Genomic DNA, 19,079 nt, shown 5'->3' on the forward strand with positions numbered 1-19,079 from the left:
AGTCATTCATCTGCAGCATAGCAGCTCTGCAGCAAGGCTATCTTCCCCCTTCTGCTTCTTACTGGGTCTGCATCGGCAGCAGTGATGTTAAACCCTGGTAGGGAAATGCTGGGGAGAGTAGACCTTTGGCTTCACACTAACTGCTTTTGTTCACTGCAAGAAATCCCTTCCAAAGTAAACAGTCTGATTGTTTCTATGGGTCAATGGCCTATTTTAAATTTATTTCTCACATATCACTTGGTACTGCTGAGGACACTGGCCCCATGGCAAGCTGTGTTCTTTATCTGAGGCAGCAACCCACTCAGGCCCCAAATGGTAACCTTGGGATCTGTTGATGCTACATTTGCAGCTCCCCACAGGTCTTATCTGCTGCTATGGAAGGCCAAGATAGGCTGTGAAACCATGGCACCTGCCAGCTTTGGAAAACTAGCCCTAAAGTGTTGGGATGGGCATGATGCTATGAGCTAGGAGGTGCACTGAGCTTCTTTACCCTCCTGACTTGTACCATGTTTGAATTAAGAATCAGACCCTCAAATGGGCTGAGCTGGTGCATGGAAATTCAATGGAGCCCTGCCACATAATGGCAGATGAAGTTCTGGCACTCAAACCTATATTTTTATACATAAAACGTGCTATTTTTGCCCAGCCTTTGGTTTTGCAGCACTGCCAGGAAAGTGCCCTGGCTGCATTTCCCCCATGAAAGCACAAATGTAAGATCTTGTTGCTGGACACTTGCACCAAAGATGTGTTCAAGGCAGATAACTGCTAGTATTGATCACAGTGCCATTCCTGCACTGAGCAATGCATGTGGGACCCTGGCCTGTCCCCCTGCTCCCTGCCTGCTAAAACCAAACTGAAACTCATTACATACCAGGAATACCAGCATCCCCACAAAGCCTGTGCTGGGTGGAGGAGGAGGCTCTCCCTCTCTCCCTTTTTTCCTTTCCACCCAGCTTGGCTAGTTCTTTGGCAGAGCCCCAGGACTTTGGAGGGGGAAGCAGAGGGGGGCTTGGGAGGGCAGCAACTTCCCGAGCTTACCCATGGCCTCATTTTGATCTGCAGTACTGCCTGCTCATTTCCACTTCACAGATGCTGCTGAGCTCTGCCACAGAGAGACACAAATCCCAGAAGGGGAAGGGAGCGTGGTGGGGAGGGAAGAGATGAAAGGAGAAAAGAGCCGCATTTATTAAGCTGTTTTTCTTTCAGTGAAAAGAAGCATTTATCAGTGATTTCATATGTCATGTGAGATGTGGCTCCCTGCCAATTTCTAAGGATGCAAACAAGCCGCTGACATCATACACTAAATATAGAGCAGCTCCTGCTTTAGGTGAATAAATAATGCAGATGCAGAAGACCAGGTTTTCAGTTACACATTCATTACCATCTGTCTGTCAGGTTCTCATCATCAGGAGAAAAACGTCCGACGCCAGCAAGGAGTGACAGGTGAAGAATGCAAAACAACTGCAGACAATAGGTGATTAAGCAGAATTTCCTTGTTCTCTGCTTTTTTTCCTTACAGCTACATTTCATTTCAGCATTAATCCATGGTGCAGCTTTTCTAGCACAGCTCTGCTGCCTCCCTCTCTTTCCCTTGAAGCCAAGCTGGAGTGACAAGCCTGGGTGGGGAGAGCCTGAACAATGAACACAGCCAAAATGTGGAAACTTCCCTAGGCGCTTAGCAGGGGAAAAAAAGCAGAAGAAAGAAAGTGGCCAAAAAAAAAAAAAAAAGCCTCTGATCAGACTGTGCAGGCAGTAAAGCAGCAGCATTCCCCAGTGAAGCAGTTTTCCATGCCCTGTCAGGGAGAAGTTTTAATTATGGTCTCCCAATGCTAATCATTCTTGACTCCTCTACTGGGGTTTTTTTTGTTGAGGCACCCATTTTAACAGCACACAAGCAAACCTGTAACTGGTTCCATGGCATATTATTTCAGCTCTCAGAAAACCCTCCAGGAAGGATTACAATTGGTAATAAAGCTGAATCGATAACTTCTCCCTTCTCCTCCTTCAGATCAAAGGCCTTGAGCAGGAGGAAGCATCCCAACCCATCCTTTCTGGGGGAGAACAGAGACAGGAGAGCGGGAAACAAGAAGACAATGCGCCATCAAAGCTGCCGCAAGGTGTTGGATCAATGACAACATCTGCATGAGGGTCTGGGCTACAATAGAAGCTGTTACCATGGAAACGGGTGCAAAAGCATCAGGCGGGAAGAAGCAGGCAATGATGAAAGGTGAGAAAGAGAGAGAGAGTATTTTTAGATCCCGTAGGAGGAATGCTATTCAATGACATCACCCTATCTCATTATTTGCACCCGTGCTGTACAACACATTGTGGCACCTGCCCCAGACTGCTAAATGGGAAAATGTTATTACAGATGTGAATTATAAATACTGCAGTGACACTTGAGCTTGGGAGTTACTAGACATCACTATTCTGTAATAAAGGAGAGCATTTAATACATTGTGCTGTAGAGATTCACTGTACAGTGTAAGAAGCATCATGTCTAGGATTTTAATAGTCTCAGAAAGTAATTATGACTCATCCTTTTATTGTTATTAAGAAGCAGAGTGAAAATAATTTTACACATTTGATATCCCACACATCAACAAGCCTTTTGCACTGGAGAAACATGGCCTAATTTTCCAGAGCTCTGTGTGCCAACATGTTTTGAGTGAATGTGGTGGTAGTCATAGGTGCTCAGCACTGCCAAAAATCCAGCCATCTGTGTCACATGTGAATGAAGCCTCATTAATCTCAAAAATACAAAGTATACATTTCACTGCCTGTATTCAGCTCCTTTGGAAGGGCCAGACCCCTTTTGTAGTTAAGGACCAGTAGATACCCATAACATCTGCTGAAGCCCTGATTCCAGGCAGGGAAAAAATTCTGGCTGTCAGACATCGCTCCTGGCTGCCAAACAGAGGGGAAAACCTCCATCCTGGGGAGTTGAAACAAGCTGGGGCTCATCTGCCTTGCACCAAGAGGTGGGTGCCCGGAGCTCACCACAGCAGAGAGGCTGGAATCACTATTCCTGTCATGCTGCTCACAGTGAAGTTGAAAGGATAAACCCAGAGGAATGTGTGTTTCTTGTGTCTGCAGAACTTTGAGCCCGCTCCCAGCCCTGGAATAACTATCGATAAACGCCACGCTCAGCCAGAATGTGTTGGGGGCACAGGGGCCTGTCACTGGAGATGGGCAGGAACTGCAGTTCCCAACCCGCGCTGGCACCCACCGGTGCTGCCAAAGCAGCGGCGGGTGAGTGACAGGGCCTGCCCTGGCTTTTGCCCTGTGCACAGCGGAGCACGTGGGCACTCAGCCATTTGTTTTCGCAGGCTGGCCGGGCCCTGCGTCAGCAGGCCAGAGCAGGAGCGGGTGACCGGGGCGGCGCCAGGCACTGATGCCAAGGGTGTAGGGCAGGCGGTGGAGTGTGGCCTGGCTGTGAGGAGCAAGCCAGGCTGATGTCATGCTGTAGCCCTCCTCCTTGGTGAGCTAAATATACCCTCCCTGTGCCCCACCGCCTGTCCCAGGAGCACGGGCGGGCTGGGGGCAGTGGCGAGAGGCTGGGGGCACAGCTGAAGCAGTGGCCTCGCCTGCCCTGCCATAAAAGGCACTGGTGCACAAGCCAGCCAACTGGGGAAACAGAGCAAGAAATAGCACAGGGGCCATGGTGGACGACAAGAAACACGAGCGAGCCAGGGAGTTACCGCCTAGCGGCAGGCAGAGGGGGCTTACAGCAAGGAAAACTGGTGGCAAAACCTGATTTTCGTTCTGGTTTGGGTTTTTTCGCCGTGCAATCACGATGTGCACTCTTCCCTCTGTTTGAGCTATCTTTCCTACCAGACGATCTGAGTCTTTAAATATACAGTAAATAGGGAAATGTACTGACATATGTGTGCTACTTTTGATCCATCTTCTAGGGGGAGAAGACGAAGGTTACCCAACACAGCACAGCTCAGGCTGCTGAAGGTCCCATAGGGCACATTTACGAAGAAGGGTAGAAAAGGTGAGTGAATTTAGCTGAGCCTGAAATAACAACACCCGAAAACATTTTCTTTCCTGGTCTAAATGCAGTCTTCTTGCTCCAACATCCCTGAGTCTGTTGTACCTAATCCTCATGATGATTAACCAGACCATGCCTGAAACAGCAGCCCTTTTTTATTATATCACTGGCTAACTTGAATTATTCTGCACATCAGCTTATCTCTCCTTAACCTCACCCCCATTTCCTAGTTAAGCTAATGCCCAGCACAATGCTGAATTGCTTCTGCTTTCTTCCTGGCACCTCTTTTTTGGCACTTCTCATTTTATTTTTAAGGAAGGAGGTTACGGTCCTACATTTTACAGTATTAGTGTTGGATATAGATGAAACAATATTTCATGTGACTTATCATTTAATTTGTCTTATATGTTAGCTTTGGCACTGCCAGCATTGTAGTCATGCCAGTAGAGAAACTTTGATCTGAATGAGTGTAAAATTCAGCCAGGCTTGATGTAGGGTTGCAGAAAATAATTTCAAATATGAAAAATCTGGCCCATGCCTTTGGGGATACAAGTGCTGTTGCTGCTCTAAATATCACATTTTATGGGAGGTATGACCTCTCTGCTAAAATCAAGGACCATTTTAGGACAACATAAGGAGTCACTCTGGGCACGTGTGGAATTCACCAGACACATTTTGGGCACTGTCCCAATCTGAATCACTGCAGTCGTGGACATGTATGGCTCAAGAGACCATCCAGCCCCCCTTCCCCTCCCCTTCCCTCCTTTTCTAGCTGATATCCCTGACTGATATGTGCTTAACCTTTTTAAAATATCTTTGGGGACAGCAACAGCCCTCAGCCAGGGCTCACCTCACTTGCTGGTTACAGCATGTTTTTCTCTAGGTGTAACCCAGCTCACTCTGACTGAGAAAGAGCTCAACTTCTCTGCCTACCTGAAGACTAGTTGGTCTAATGACTTAGATATTTGACATGCTACCACATCTGGCCTCATCCTCTAGTCCTCCACCTCGAACAAATTCTTTTAATCTCTCCCTGTAAACCAGGCCTTCCAGCCAACCACCATGCCCCTCTCTGTTCCATGCCCACTTGCATCACCCCTGGATCAGTGGGATGCTGTTCCCTGCCTGCCTAAGTCCTGATGGGGGAGAAATGGTGATTTCCCCAGACTCACATCTGGCATGACCTCTGGTACCTCCTGCTTGGCCCCTTCCCCATTCCAGACCTCCATCTTCTGCCTTCCCATTCACCCAGACCCACCCTGCTCTGCTGCTGCTGCCAGCCTGGCGCTTCCCCACAGCATCATTATGTGTTTGAGTCCTCCTTCTAAATGTGTGCTGAGCACTGCCCTGTATTGAATTTCGGTTTATTGATCTCACACTGTACTCCCATTTGCCAAGACTACTTTGACTTCCAGCCCTCCAAAGTGCTTGCAAATTGTGCCTCCCCACCTGGAGGAACTCACATATTTTAAAGTGTGCTTTCTATTCCATTATGCTCCTTATTAACAATATAAATAATAGCAGCACCATCCAGCACTGTCTTCTTGCTTGCTGCTCTCCCTTGCCTTCAATCTCTCCAGCTACCAGGGCAGTGAGCACTCTTGCCCACGAGACAGAAAAGACATAGGCTTACCACCTGGGTGGCACCTGGATAACAGCAGGACCCTGAAAACAGGGGATAATGCACATTGTCCCATGCTCAGCCTCTTGTTGCTGCCAGCATCAGGCATTAGGCCCTCATGTCTGACTTAAACTTGCCTCCATCCAAATTCAAAAGCTGTTCCCATGTGCAGTGCGCACCCACGGCGGTGTTGAAGCTTGAAGCTTCTAGCTTGTAGCTAGAAGACAAGAGGGGATTGGTTTGGCTCAGCAGGACTGCTGAAGGTCGGGCTACTAGAAATGTTTACTGAGCGAGTTTGTGCAGCTTCAGCTCATGCTTGCCAGGGACCCAGCTGAACAATTAAAGGAAATATCAGTTCAGTCGCAGGTTGCAGCACACTCATAGCCCTGCCTTCAATGAATAAAATAAATCATTCACACTGATTCTCTAATCAATCCAATCCTCAGAGGTGTAAATTATGCTGGCAGCTGTATAATCAGTGAAGTTTCCAAATTAACCTAAAAAACCCCAAAGAACCCTCTGAGCTGAGCAAAGGCTGTCTAAAACAAGTGCAACACAAAACTGGGTGGCAGCAACTGTGCCTTGCAAAACCTGATAGAAAAACAACCATCCTGGAACGTAGAGCTTTGGTTCAAAAGGACGGTGCTCCAACCTCGGCTGTCCTTTCTTCACATTCTGACAGATGCTCAGGGCATGCCTTGTTTGCATGGGAATCCCATCAGGATCCTATACCTCTGCAGGAGCATCTTAGGAAAGGTCCTAATCCTTTCAGCCAGCAGACCTGTAGGCAGGAAATACACTATAGCACATGGCTAGAAATAAAACACAGAGTGCAGGGGTACGGCCAGCAGTATGGCAGAGGGTGTCACCCTCTGCTAAACACACCCCTGACAGCAGCCTCAGTCGAGCTGCTGGCTGGAAGGGGACATCAGCTTGACAGTCTCAGCTTGATTTTGTCCTCTCACTGCTTCTGTGGTGGGGAACACCAGGGTTCCTCGAAGAAGTGAGGGTGGCTGCTGTGTGACAGCACCCAGCAGACAGCCAGTGTTGTTCACCCACTGATCCAGGTCTGCAAAGGAATTTGGAACCACTTTATTTATTCTCTATAGAGATGTGGGTTGAAATAATTTACTGGTGTGGAGTGAGTAACAAAAGAGATGTCAGGATTCTAAACAAAGCATTTGGAGCTGTTAGAGGAAAGCAGTGAAACAAAGCAGCAAAACCTGAGTTAAAAGCATATTGCCTGCTCGACCTGGGGGGACAAAAAGTGTTTGGATGGGGCCCAGCCTGCTGCTTTATGTAGCCACTGTTTTATTGTGTAAAATAAAATTGAAATGGATTCCAGCAAATAATGGTAAATATTTGATGATATAATTATGTCTTATTAATGCAATGTTCTTTCTTTTGCAAATTAAATTTTCACAAGAATTCATCACCCATTTAATTTTTATTATTTAGGCCATGAGTATGTCACAGTTGTTTGTTATGTACTTTCATAACCATTTGATTAATATTAAATGTTTAAAATAAAAACTCCATTTATATTTTAGTTATAATGGCCCTATGAAAATATTACAAATACAAGTTAGTATTTATGGCTCACATTAGCTCTTAGTACTACTTTTGATATTTTTATTGCTGCACAGGACATGCACAGTTCATTACATATGAAAAATAGTTTAATTTTCAGAAGCTTTGTAATGATCTGTAAACTGAAGAATTTTCCTTGCCATGCTGCAGAAACCCTCTCAGTACTCCTGATTGCACTTCTTTTATCCTGAAGAAAGCAGACCCGAGGAGGGGACAAATCTGCCCTATTTATATGTATTGCTGTAAGAGAGGATCTCTTAGAAGGCATGAATGCAGGAGATACAAGGTTTGAAAATCCTGAATACACAGAGCCTCTTCATCCAAATGTACAGATATGGACTGTGACTGGGCAGGAATTAGGGGAGAGCATTAACCATCAGGAATTATCTCATGGGTTTGCAGGGCATCTGTCATACCTGTTGGGTGTGGTAATAAATTGAACCCTGTCTGTCTGACAGTTACCGTGCACACAAAAGCTCCTTCTGGCCACTTACAGTGTGGGGCTGCTGTGGGTTTCAGGCTCCAAAAATGCCCAGGAGCAGGCTCCCTTGCAGCATTAGGAGCAGCATTAGGTTTTCTGCTCCAGTAGCTCAGGCAATTTCAAGTGCATCAGTTTTTTCGGTTTTTTTACAGTACTACAGAGAAGTGCTGTTGGCTTCTAAAATAAACACCGCTCCCCAAAAATAAGGGCCAAAAAAAATCCTCCCCTGCTCTCTGCCAATTCACTGGGAATCAAGCAATCCTATGCAATATTTTCAGAAGGAAAAAAAGCACCACAGTCATTAGTGTGTCTGTGTAGGATGTTAGACCTAAACCTACGAAGGCCTTACTTTCCTTTAGCTGTACCAGGCTGGTGCTCTGTCAGCTTTCACAACATCCTTACAGACTTTAAGTGTCACTGTATCTCCTGCCAGCCACAGGCTCCTTGTACAAAACATCTCCTTCCCAGCTCCATTTATGCTGGATTTCACCTACATGGTCATCCGTTACCTGCTGGAAGAAAACTAGATCCCAGGATTTGCTAAACATTGTAATGCCAGCAGGAGACATAGGGCTGCAGATAACAGCATCCTTGCCCACTACCACTTCCAGTGCTGGAAAATGACAGGGTGACAGGGCACAACTAGGCTTTTCTTGCCCAGCTTTCTCTTAGCAACTTGGAAGAAGCATGCTTACACCCAGCTGGGCTGGGCTTTTGTGAGGCGTGGTGGACTTCTGCCACACACTTCGTGCTCATTTATAGTGGTGCACAGTGAATGCAAAACCTCTCCAGTCTGTCCTGATGGTTTCCTATATGCCTTCCCTTGCTACACCTGACTAGCCAAGGCAAGTACAACAAAGACAAGGAGCTCCTGGAGAAGGTCCAGCAGAGGTCACAAAGATGATTTGGGCTCTGGAGTGTCTCTTACGAGGAGAGACTCTGGGAGCTGGGCCTGTTTAGTCTGGAGGAGGCTGAGAGGGAAGCTCATTAATGCACAAACATATCTCAAAGGTGAGTTTCAAGAGGATATAGTGCCAGACTCTCTTCAGTGATGCCCAGTGACAGGGCATGGAGCAATGGCCATAAATTGAAACACAGGAAGTTCCACCTCAACGTGAGGGAGAACTTCTTTACGTTGAGGGTGGCAGAGCACTGGAAGATGCTGCCCTGGTAACTCGTGGAATCTCCTTATCTGGAGACATTCAAAACCCACCTGGATGCATTCCTGTGTCACCTGCTTCAGGTGACCCTGCCTTGGTAGCAGGGTTGGACTGGATGATGGACCAGAGGTCCCTTCCAACCCCAACAATTCTGTGATTCTGTGAAGTGGCTGCAATGGTGGGTCTATACAGCAGCAGTATGCACCTCACCTGGGTGAAGCCAACTAATGGTGACAGGCTTTAGAAAGTTAAACAGTCCTTCTAAATATTCTCTCCTCCTCTGCTTCTGAAAGGCTGCCGTATAGCCATCCTACCTCTGCGGTGGGTAGTGCCCCCTGCGATTTGGAGTTTGCTAGGCAGAGTGAGTGGGGACAGCCACCAACAAAAGGCACGTATTCTCCTCAGAGGCTGCTGAAGTGACATTTCAAACAAGCACAAAAAATACTCCTGAAGGTATAGTGGTTTAAGTACTGGAGTTAAAAGCAGTAGTCTCCACCTGCACCACCAGCATGTGCTCTCCAGAGCTCATCCTGATTCTCATTTTAGTTCCCCAGGTTCTGGGTGTGTATCCAGCATGGCTTTTCACTGAACTGAAACCTCTCGTTTCAGGTGATGTTTAGCAAAACATTTTCTTCCTGAGGCTAGTTTGGGAACTTTTGGGCTGTGAGAGGCAGAGTGGGCACAGGCCTTCATGTGTTGTTTTCACCCCTTCCCTCTCTCGGCCTCATGCCCATGCTGTCTGCCTGTAAAGACCACTGGAGGAACACAAGCTGTTTGTGGCCATGACCTTGTCATTGCAGCCCACTGTGGGCTGCTAGGTCTGAGGAAGTGAATCCAGACCTTAGTTTGCAGAGGTAGGGGAGCCAGGACCCCATTTCTAAGTGCTGCTGAGAGCAGGGATCTTCTCTTATTGCCAGAACAGGATGTGCTTTGTTTTCTTCCAACGATGCCATCTCAGAAAGCAGGAGGGGAGCAGTGCCCAGGGTGAGGCTGGTAGCTGCGACCTGGCTAGCAGGGCACCTGCAAGGAGGCTTGTGTCCCCTCACCCCAACACTGCTCTCCACTCACTGGACTGCTGTTTCCATTTAGTGCAAAGCATTCCATGTTTCTCAGCCACCATGATAAAACAGGTTAGAGGGTGTCAAAGTGGGAGACTTGATTAATTTGGTTTGTAGGTAACAGCTGCCATGGAAAACAGAAGGCTGTTTGGCCCCTGGGACCCATCGAGCATCTCTGCTAAATTGAAGGGAAGCCTTTTTCCCTTCCAAAATTGTGCTTCCCTTCAGCTGTTGGGTTTCAGGATCTTTGGAAAGAAACACAGCTCTGGTATGGACACAGGCAAGAGCCTGGGACAACAATCAAATTACACTGTTTAAAATACTCAGTCCTTTGAAGGAACTGAAAAGATTTTTTTCTTACATGCTAGGAGAAATTACCAGCTTCAGTGAGGGCGAGACAGTGCACAGGCACAATGTACAAAGGCAACGGCAGGGGGAATGAAGCCCATCGAGTCCGTTTGCCCTGAATCATTCCCAAAGTGCAGAGCCCGGCTGTTTCCGGAGGTGCTGCCATGCTGGGCTCTGCAGCAGCCAGGACCATTGGACTGCCTCCTGTGAGCTTTGTTTGTTTCTGGAAACTGAAATGCCTCAGCGTCCAAATCATGACAGGAGATGATGCTTTACTTAGGGTTGAAATCTGAGCCACAATCTATTCCTGGCAATGACTTGAAGGTCATGCACCAGTAAAGAGTTCCTACCCCAACGGTATGTGCTATTAGACAGATGCGGCTGTTGCTCTTTCTCTGACAGTGACAGATTTTAGGCCACCCTTTCATGGGTGTGTTTGTTTTCTCCTCCAGTCTGCATTGCTCTCCTAATCTGTGCCCCCAACTCAAGTTTCACTCACTTGTGCCCTCCCCAAAGAGATGTGATTAAGCACAGCTAGTGAAGAACTTTACAGTAACAGCAAATTCCTTCGTGCCTGCAGAGTTCACCAGCAATGAGATGGCAATGTGACTTTGCAAGCATGCCTCACATAGCTTCTCATCTTCATTCCCCCTGAGGTGAGCAAAGCAGTTCACACACAGCCCTTGCACCTGTCACAGGAGCTGGGGACAGCCTAGGGGACTCAAAAGGCAATCAGCAGACCCATGAGAAGTGTCCATGGAGACATGTCCTATCACTGTCCTTTCCCAGCTGGTGAGATGCAGCACTGCACACTGACCTCTGAGGTGGCTGTGAGGAGCACAGCTCTGGTTTGCAGCACTGAGGGTCTGGCACCCTTTCTTGGCAACATGACAGATACGCTTTACAGAGCAAATGTCTTGGTCTTCGAACTGTGGAGGAGTTCAGGCTCCCACAATACAGAGGCAGTTTATTACCAAATCCCGTTACTCTTCACTTTTCTCTGGAATAACACACCCACCGTGAAGAACGGAGAGGAATAAAGCTCCCAAAAGGGCTGCACTGCTGCCCCCACCCACCCTGCACCACTCTGGTGCCTCTGCATCTCAAGAGGATGATTTTTTTTTTAAGGCAACTCTCTGTGGGTGTTTGGCATATAAGGAGACATCAATAAGAAACAAAGAAAGCTGAGTATTATGAATGGTGGCCACAGGTTGGGCAAGTCAATCAGGGATAAATTGGGAGTAAGGAAAGAGGAGCCTGGTGCACCACTTATCCCTATGGTCAGAGCTGGATTAGAGCAAACAGTTGCTTGTATTTATAAACTTCCCAACACCCTGCTGCGCCTGAAGAAGAGAAAGGAAGGATCACAAGACCCTCACTGGCTGGGGCTTGGGAAAGGAAGTCTCTGAAATATGAATGCTGGACATTCTCTTCCCCTCCCCCCAGGATGAAGATTTTCCATGGTGTCACTCCCGCTGTCACTCACAGTGGGAGCACCCTGGTGATCTGATTTCACTCCCCAACCCTTAGAAGAGTTTTTCGTGTGCCCAGAAACCCAACCGGAAGGGAGGCAGGGAGAAAGCTGCTCCTATGGTACCTGCCCCTCACCCCCTGCTGCCTCCAGGGGCTGATGGACCTAATTGGTTTATTATTAGTACAGTCCTTTTCAGTGTGGGTCTGTGTTTATGTTTACTTTCAGGAGCTGGAGATGGTACAGATGGCTAATTTGTTTGTTCGGTATTGTTCTTTCTAGCTGCCTAGAGCTGTTTTTGTACTTCTGTATTTGTCATGGTTACTGCATACTCAAAATCTCAAGTGCCTCTTTTCCTGTGTGATGGAAAGCTTACTGAGTATCAGCTGAAAAGTCATGACTGTTTAGAAGGATTCTCTCTTTTGTCCCTTTGTCCGGCACTACCCCCCATTGCCTTTGTTTAAGTGGGGAGATCTGGGAGGCAGACAGCCAGCTACAGTCCGGAGGTTTCCCAGAACACCCAGAAAACATGGACAATGGGCTTTTCCCTGGCTCTGAGCCTCCAAAATGGGTCACCTTCCGTGCCGGTTAGCAAGGAACATGGGCAGGGACAACTAGTGCTGCTGGCAAGAGAAATGGTGGTAGTGGGGAAGGAAGCAGCTGCATTTGATCACACAGTTTTGCTGCCCAGTTGCTGCTGGTGGGAAGAACAAGCCTGCTGATTAGCATTCCCAAGAATACAATTAGGAGACAAGGCTATTTTCAGCAGTGTCCCCTCCCAAGGCTTGTAAAGACACAAGCGCAAAGAAGCCCGGAGTAAGCGCTTCCTCCACCGCAGGCACTGGATGGCTTATATTAGCACAATGCTCCAAATCCCCTGTAAGTCCTCCCAGAAAGGGAGAGTAAATATAGTTTGTCAAACAGTTATCTTTAGCACACTGTCTCGTCTGCCAGCATGGATCTTTCTGCATGACCTCCTGCTAAGTCAGGGCAATTTCTTCTCGTTTGCTTATTCCTGCCTGCGATGCCGTTCCCGGAGGGGAACTGGGGCTCCCTAGGGCTGGGGGAGAGACCATTTCCACCCCCCTCACTGACCAGCCTCTGTATGGACATAGCTGGGTTATTGACCTCTAAACCCAGTTTTTCCCATCTGCTTTAAAAGGCAAAAAAATGGGATGGAAGATCACACAAAAGGAGGGCAAAGGGAAAGCAAGCTGTCTCTGCTGGGGACCCCCTCTGAACTCCAGCAGGAAAGGGACGTGCTGAGTCCACACCTCTGCAACAGATTCTCTGTGATGATGGGATGGTGATGGAAGAAGAAGCCCAGGGAGGTTTTGCTGAAACCATCCCTACCTCACACTGCTGCTTAGACTGGCAGTTTTTCCCTGTCTGGCCTCACTTTGGCATCACTTCCCTTGTGCCACTGCTCATGCACACACACACAGTTCTCCACTGCACCAGGCTGCCTCTGACCTGCCAGTTCCATGAGCAGTAGCATAAGCACAACGAGGAGGGTGGGTAAGTCCCACCTTTGGAGGTTTGCTCAGGCTGGGACAATTGTGGCTGGCTCATGGGCCATGCATGGGGTTGTGGCAATGCTGGGACATCACAAGGCAGCAACTAAACCCTTTTGAGCTGAAAAGAGGACATGTGGGAAACAGGGCCGCACACACCAGCAGGCACCTTGCCTGCAAGATGAAGAGCATCCCTTTTTGTAGCAAAGAAAAAAGAGCGAAGGATCAGAGCTGACTGCAGCTCTGGCCGCCCACCAGCTGCCCTGTGAGCTGGGGCACTGCAGCAGGGCAAACCCCCTGCCCCTGGGTCTGCAGTCTCTGCCTCACTACAAGGCAGCCCCGTGGCAGCAAGCAGCTATCTGGACAACTTGATAGCACCCAGCAGCCAAAAAAGCCTGATCCAGCACAGGTCATGGCTATACCAGAAAGTAAGAGGCAGAGTTTGCCTCCCCCAGGGTAAGCTGGAGCAGGGAGAAGGCAGCAGCCCCAGCATGCCGTGTCCATAGGAGCGCTGGGTTTCACAGCAGGTCTCCTGTGCCCATTGCAGTGGGCAGTGATGTGCTTCTGCACAAAATTCCGTATGTCTGAACCACTAATTTTCAAACAAATAATTTCCTTTTTTTTAATCTCAGTGGAGTCTCATCTCTTCGGGATACTGCCACAGGCAAGTGGTGTAACACAAAGCTCAGAGACTCCGTTGTAATGCAAAGGGGGAGATTAGAGAGTTAATGGCCCCAGCTGCTACTATAAGCTTTACTCTCCAGGCTGCACTCAGTTGGAGAGGCATCATGTTGCAGCTCCTTCCCCTGTGCCACTCTCTACATGGTTGGGGAACTCTCCAGAACAAGAACAACATCGTTTTGTTGCCGTCTGCCAGACGAAGAAACCAGACCGTGCTCTTTCATCAGGAGGCCCCCTGCTTCCTTCTGCACTTCTGAACAGAGCTCTTCTTAACTCACCAAGGCCACATCCCCATCTCTGCTGTGCTGCTGTACAGGTACAGCAACTCCAGCTTGGGGGAAAGAAGACCAGTGTGCGGCCTGGTGAGCTGCTGCTTATCCTGCAGGTGTTGAAGAGGGACCAGCTGTCCCATGGCGTGGCTACGTTTCATAGTGCTCTGGGAATGGAGAGTGAACCCAGCTCTGGCTGAGCACCGGGAAGGGCATAGAAGAGGAGCTGTCACCAGCATCCAACTGCCTGCTGCAGAGGATCACATCCGAAAAGCCTCCTTCTCCTGGCAATAACCACGGGTAGCTCCATTAAATATGTATCTGTAAGAAACCTGTGTGCTGGGGGGACAGCCAAAGGAAAGTCAGACAGCTGCGTGCCAGGTGTGTGGCATACAGCTGCATGTATCCTGTGGCCAAACTAATGCAGGGGCACCAGAACCACCTCCTACAACACAGGGTGTATGACAGGTTCCAATCCATGTGCTCTTTCCTCTCAGGTCATCAGCTCCATTTTTTCCTCCATTAACTTTGAGTGATGGAGGAAGGGAGGCCTGGCAGGAGCCTGTGCTGCTGTGGGTGCAGGGATGCCGCTCACCTCTCTGTATGCAGGACATTACTCAGCTCTCCTCTCTCTTTTCCAGGCACCTCGTGGTGCCTCCTGATGGTGCTACCCCCTTGCAATTCTCCCCTGCCCGGTGCATGCCAAAATGCACTGCCTTGGCCCTGCACAGCCACTTGGTGCTTCCTCACCTCCCCCCAGTAGGGAAATGAGTTTAAGGCCAACCACAGGACTCCTTCATCCAGCACAGCTCCACTCCAGCCAGCTATGACATGGTGGTCAGCCTTACTCCCAGGTGATTTCCCCGTGGTTTCCTGAGATGCCAACGCACACATGCAGCACAGACATGCCAGCAGACAAAAAACCTCTTGGAGAGCATATCCAGTGATTCAAATGAAGCTCACTACTTCAGATCACTTCCCCAGCTTATTCTTTTCCTTAACTTTGAAGCAATTCTGACTCTATCATAACTTCCGTATGCCTGACCCAGTTATGCTTGCCCCAGTTCCTGCCTTCACCAGCTCTTCAGTGGGCTTGAGGGTAACAGAGCACACCTCAGTACTGGAGTCCAGCCACCCCTACCCCTGATCCTGACATGGTTTGCATCCCAGGACTCACAAAACCCTTTCCCATTAGGACACTGCTAAGGAGACAGCAACAGTAAGAAATGGCTTCAAGAAATTCTCTCAGCCCTGCATAATTATTATAAAACAGTGAGATGCCAGTACCAATGAGCAAAGTCTTAAAATACTAGTGAGATTCTGCTTGGAAGTTTTCATCTTGTTATTCATGAACAAGGATTGCATTTCCCGGGTAAATTAACTTGAAAAACATTTCTAAAGTTAGTTTAAGTGTGAATTTTTCAACACCATTTCTTGCTTGTTTTTCAAAAGGCAAATTAAACTTGCAGTGACAACAAAAACACTTTTGCCTTTACTTGAAGGGAAACAAATGCTGTGGAGCAAAGGCAGACCAGTGGATAAAGTCCTTCACTCCATCAATTCTGCACTTCCTTCTGATTATTCTGAAAAGCAGCCAGGACATGCCCAGCATGGAGACAAAAGCCCTGCAATGCTGAGGACAGGACCCAGCATTGTATTTCACTCATTGGCCACCCCCTGTCCCTTTCCTTCCCAGTTTTTCTGAAGATGTAGTTGTGAAAAAGTCGAGGATGGAGCAACTTTGCTCTGCTCAGGTCCAGATTGCTCTTCTGCCTTATCCGAACATACAAACTACCCTGAAAGAACCCACCTTTCTTCTGAATTATTTATAGTTTATGGAAATGATAATAACACAGAAATTTGCAATGATTTAATTAATTATGGATAAGTAACAAGGTAATGCTAGCAATACTTTTAACTGAAAAACCTATTTATAAGGGAACGATTTCTTATAAATAATTAAAGTAATTCTGTCTGTGTTGTAACTCATAATTTACATTTAAGCCCTGGTTTTTCTTGCATTTCTGGTGAAACTTTATTCATAGGAATGCTCCCATGAAGCTGCTGAAGTCAAGGACAGAGCTGTTGGCAGGATGGAATCCAGTTTAGAATTAGAAGAACAGATTCCAAAAGAAAAGCGTCGCTTTTTCTGTTTTGTGTTTTAAACTAACTAAGGGTCAGCAATTCAGTCCCTAAAAGATGAGCTTTGCTTTTTGCTCAGTGAGGAAACTCATCTTTTTTTGCCCTCCTTAACCCCATTTTAAAAGCAAATGAAGCCCAGATGACACCAGCTGTTTCATAAGTATTGCTTACCATTTCCTTAAACCACTCTTGCCTGACTGTACAATAGCTCCCAGCAATTTGGATCCTCACTGATACACTTGTGGGTACCATGACAAAGCCCAAAGTTTGGTTACTGAGCAGTGATGGGAGGAAGGGCACCTGAAGGAGTTGTGAAGATCAGCTAAGCAAGAGGAATCAAATTTGGACTGCCATCACCAGCCTCACCCTGGTGAGTACTTCACTGGACTTGAGGATTGCAAGATGTTCCTTCTTCATTTTGTCCCTTTTCAAGAAGGTGACAGTGAAGAACTATCCTTTCTATTTACTGCAAGTTCAGTGAAACACTCACTTCAAGTACCTTGGCATTTGTCAACAGGCAAGGGTTGAGCCTCAAGGAGTGGAGGGTATCAGCCCAGACCCTGTTGTCAGCTTTCCTTGATGGTCCTCAGAACTTGGCAAACTTGACAGTCTGTGAGCTCCAAAAGGTGTCCCACTCAGGGAGATACTGGTGGCAGCCTGCTGTAGTTCAGGAGAGCTCAAGGGTCCTTACAGGGGACCACTGTTCATAGGATCATGAGATGACTGGCCTTAGTAATCCACAAATTTCCATCCTGGACACAGTCCGGGTCAGTAATTACTGGAATTTTCTAAAGTCCAATAATAATGATAGCATTCCACTCAGGCTACAATTCAGGTAAGGAAAATTCCAAGGCTGTCAGGGGATGACTGATTATTCCTGCTCTTTACACCACCTTGGCCATGCAAGAGTTCCTGGTACAGTCAAGAGATGCTTCATTGGCTGACTCCTTATACAGAGAGCCCAAGGCCTGATAGAAATTCCTTAGATCCCAAAGTGGTCCAGAGGAACAGGGGTGAATGCACCATCACAATCAGGACAAAATGGGCTGTGCCAAGCACCTCTTTGGAGCTGCTTGGAGGGATCTTAAACGAGCCCTGAGGCTGCACACAGTGAGAAAGGTCAGTACTGCTGAAACCCAGCCCTCTCGAACACCCCTTCCCCTCCAGGTACCTCTCAAGGCTCTCTCTCCCAAGGAAGGTGCTGCCAGCAGTACGGGAAGGGAAAAAGGCAGGCTGGCAGGGCTGGTACTTCTGTCCTTCTGCAGCCAAGGAGCAGCTAAAAAAGGAACCTGGAAGCTTTCCTACACAGGCCACATTTATTGGTGTTGCTCCAGTGCTTCATGGACTGTTATCCATCAAAAGCAGCACTGAAATTGGCACTCTTCACAGAAAAGGAAGGGATCCACCCCAAAACACTAAATGTCAGGAAATTTTTGTGACACAGGATGAAGAAACACATGCTGCTCCTGCAGTTCAAAATGTTCCTGCTCGGAAGATAACCGGGAAGCAGCATGGCTGGTTCACACCTTCCACTAGTGCCAGGACCACACAAAACCCCCAGAGCCCTTGCTGTGAGCCCTCCCTGAGAGGTGGCCAGAGACCAAATGGCTAACCAGATAGAGCGTACCACCATTCCCAGAAAGTCTTACTAGCTGGAGAGTCTCCCCATTAAGAGGCAGATTTCAGGAAATGTCCAAATTGTGCAGGAAAGAAGAGGAGCTGCAATCAGTCATCCACCTTCACAAGTAATTTTAACACAGACAAAGAGGTCTGGACAAAGAGCAACCGTAACCCAAAGAGGCAGAACTGGTAAGATAAAATTTGAATTATAAAAATATTAATTGGGGGCATAAAGGAGTTGATTCAGTTAAGGGCACAGATTATTTGTCTCTCCAAAGCAAAGCAGAGGGCCTACACAAATGGAACAGCTCTCAGTATGAAACTAAACAGCAAAATACTAATTAAAAAGCACATCTAAAAATTGTTGCTTTGTTATGTTTATCATGGTTTGTTTCCTCCAAGAAAACCAGAATGGATGTCTAAGCACAATTTTTGAACTAATTAGAGCAAGTTAAAGCCCCAGCTGGGCCCATCCAGCCCCCTTCTTTCCAGGTGCAGGGAAGCCCATACCTACTGCCATTAGCGCATGACGTGTTGTGTTGCCCAGAGTTAATAAAGACACTATGGTACTTTCAGCAACGAAAATAACACCTTCCCTCTGTAATTTCTGTAGGGGAGGTTGCCCTAATTGTATTCTCATGGGGAAGAAGGATAGAACCCTATTTAATCACCACCACAAAATCACAGGGAACTTAGTATTTGGAATTTTTAAATTATTACAGCATGAATAGTTATGAAAGAGTGATGGAAAAAGTGGTCCTTATGCTGATTTGACTTCCCTGCAATTCCTGAAATAGGAGCTGCAAAGACATGAGTCAGTGTGCAGAAGCTGATTTATTTCCCAATTTTTGTTAAGTGAAAGAAACGTGATGTTCAGCATCACCTTCCTGTGCTTGCATTGAAGTCTTTCATCAGTACCCTGATTTTAGAGTTTTCTAACTATCAGCTGAGGTGTGATACATCTTAAAAGAGAAAATTATTTGTTCCTAGTGCTTAGCAGCACCTGAATAAGGTGGATGGGGAAAAAAAATACTTGTAAGTAGTCTGGACAAAATTAAATGCCTCATCTGTTATGCAGTTGTTGTCTAATATCTGTAAGTCCCTTTCTAAATACAGTTGGAGAATAT

General features: G+C 47.4%; 1 long non-coding RNA gene across 1 annotated transcript; it reads left to right on the top strand.

The window, feature by feature from the left end:
- The first annotated feature begins 1,384 nt into the window (after positions 1 to 1,384).
- Positions 1,385 to 4,403, top strand: LOC138107235 (uncharacterized). The gene is made up of 3 exons (XR_011149337.1): positions 1,385 to 1,474; positions 2,009 to 2,227; positions 3,915 to 4,403. It is a non-coding gene; the product is annotated as an uncharacterized lncRNA (long non-coding RNA).
- Positions 4,404 to 19,079: the final 14,676 nt, after the last annotated feature.

Source organism: Aphelocoma coerulescens, chromosome 3 (genome assembly GCF_041296385.1).
Source record: "Aphelocoma coerulescens isolate FSJ_1873_10779 chromosome 3, UR_Acoe_1.0, whole genome shotgun sequence".
NCBI lineage: Eukaryota > Metazoa > Chordata > Aves > Passeriformes > Corvidae > Aphelocoma > Aphelocoma coerulescens.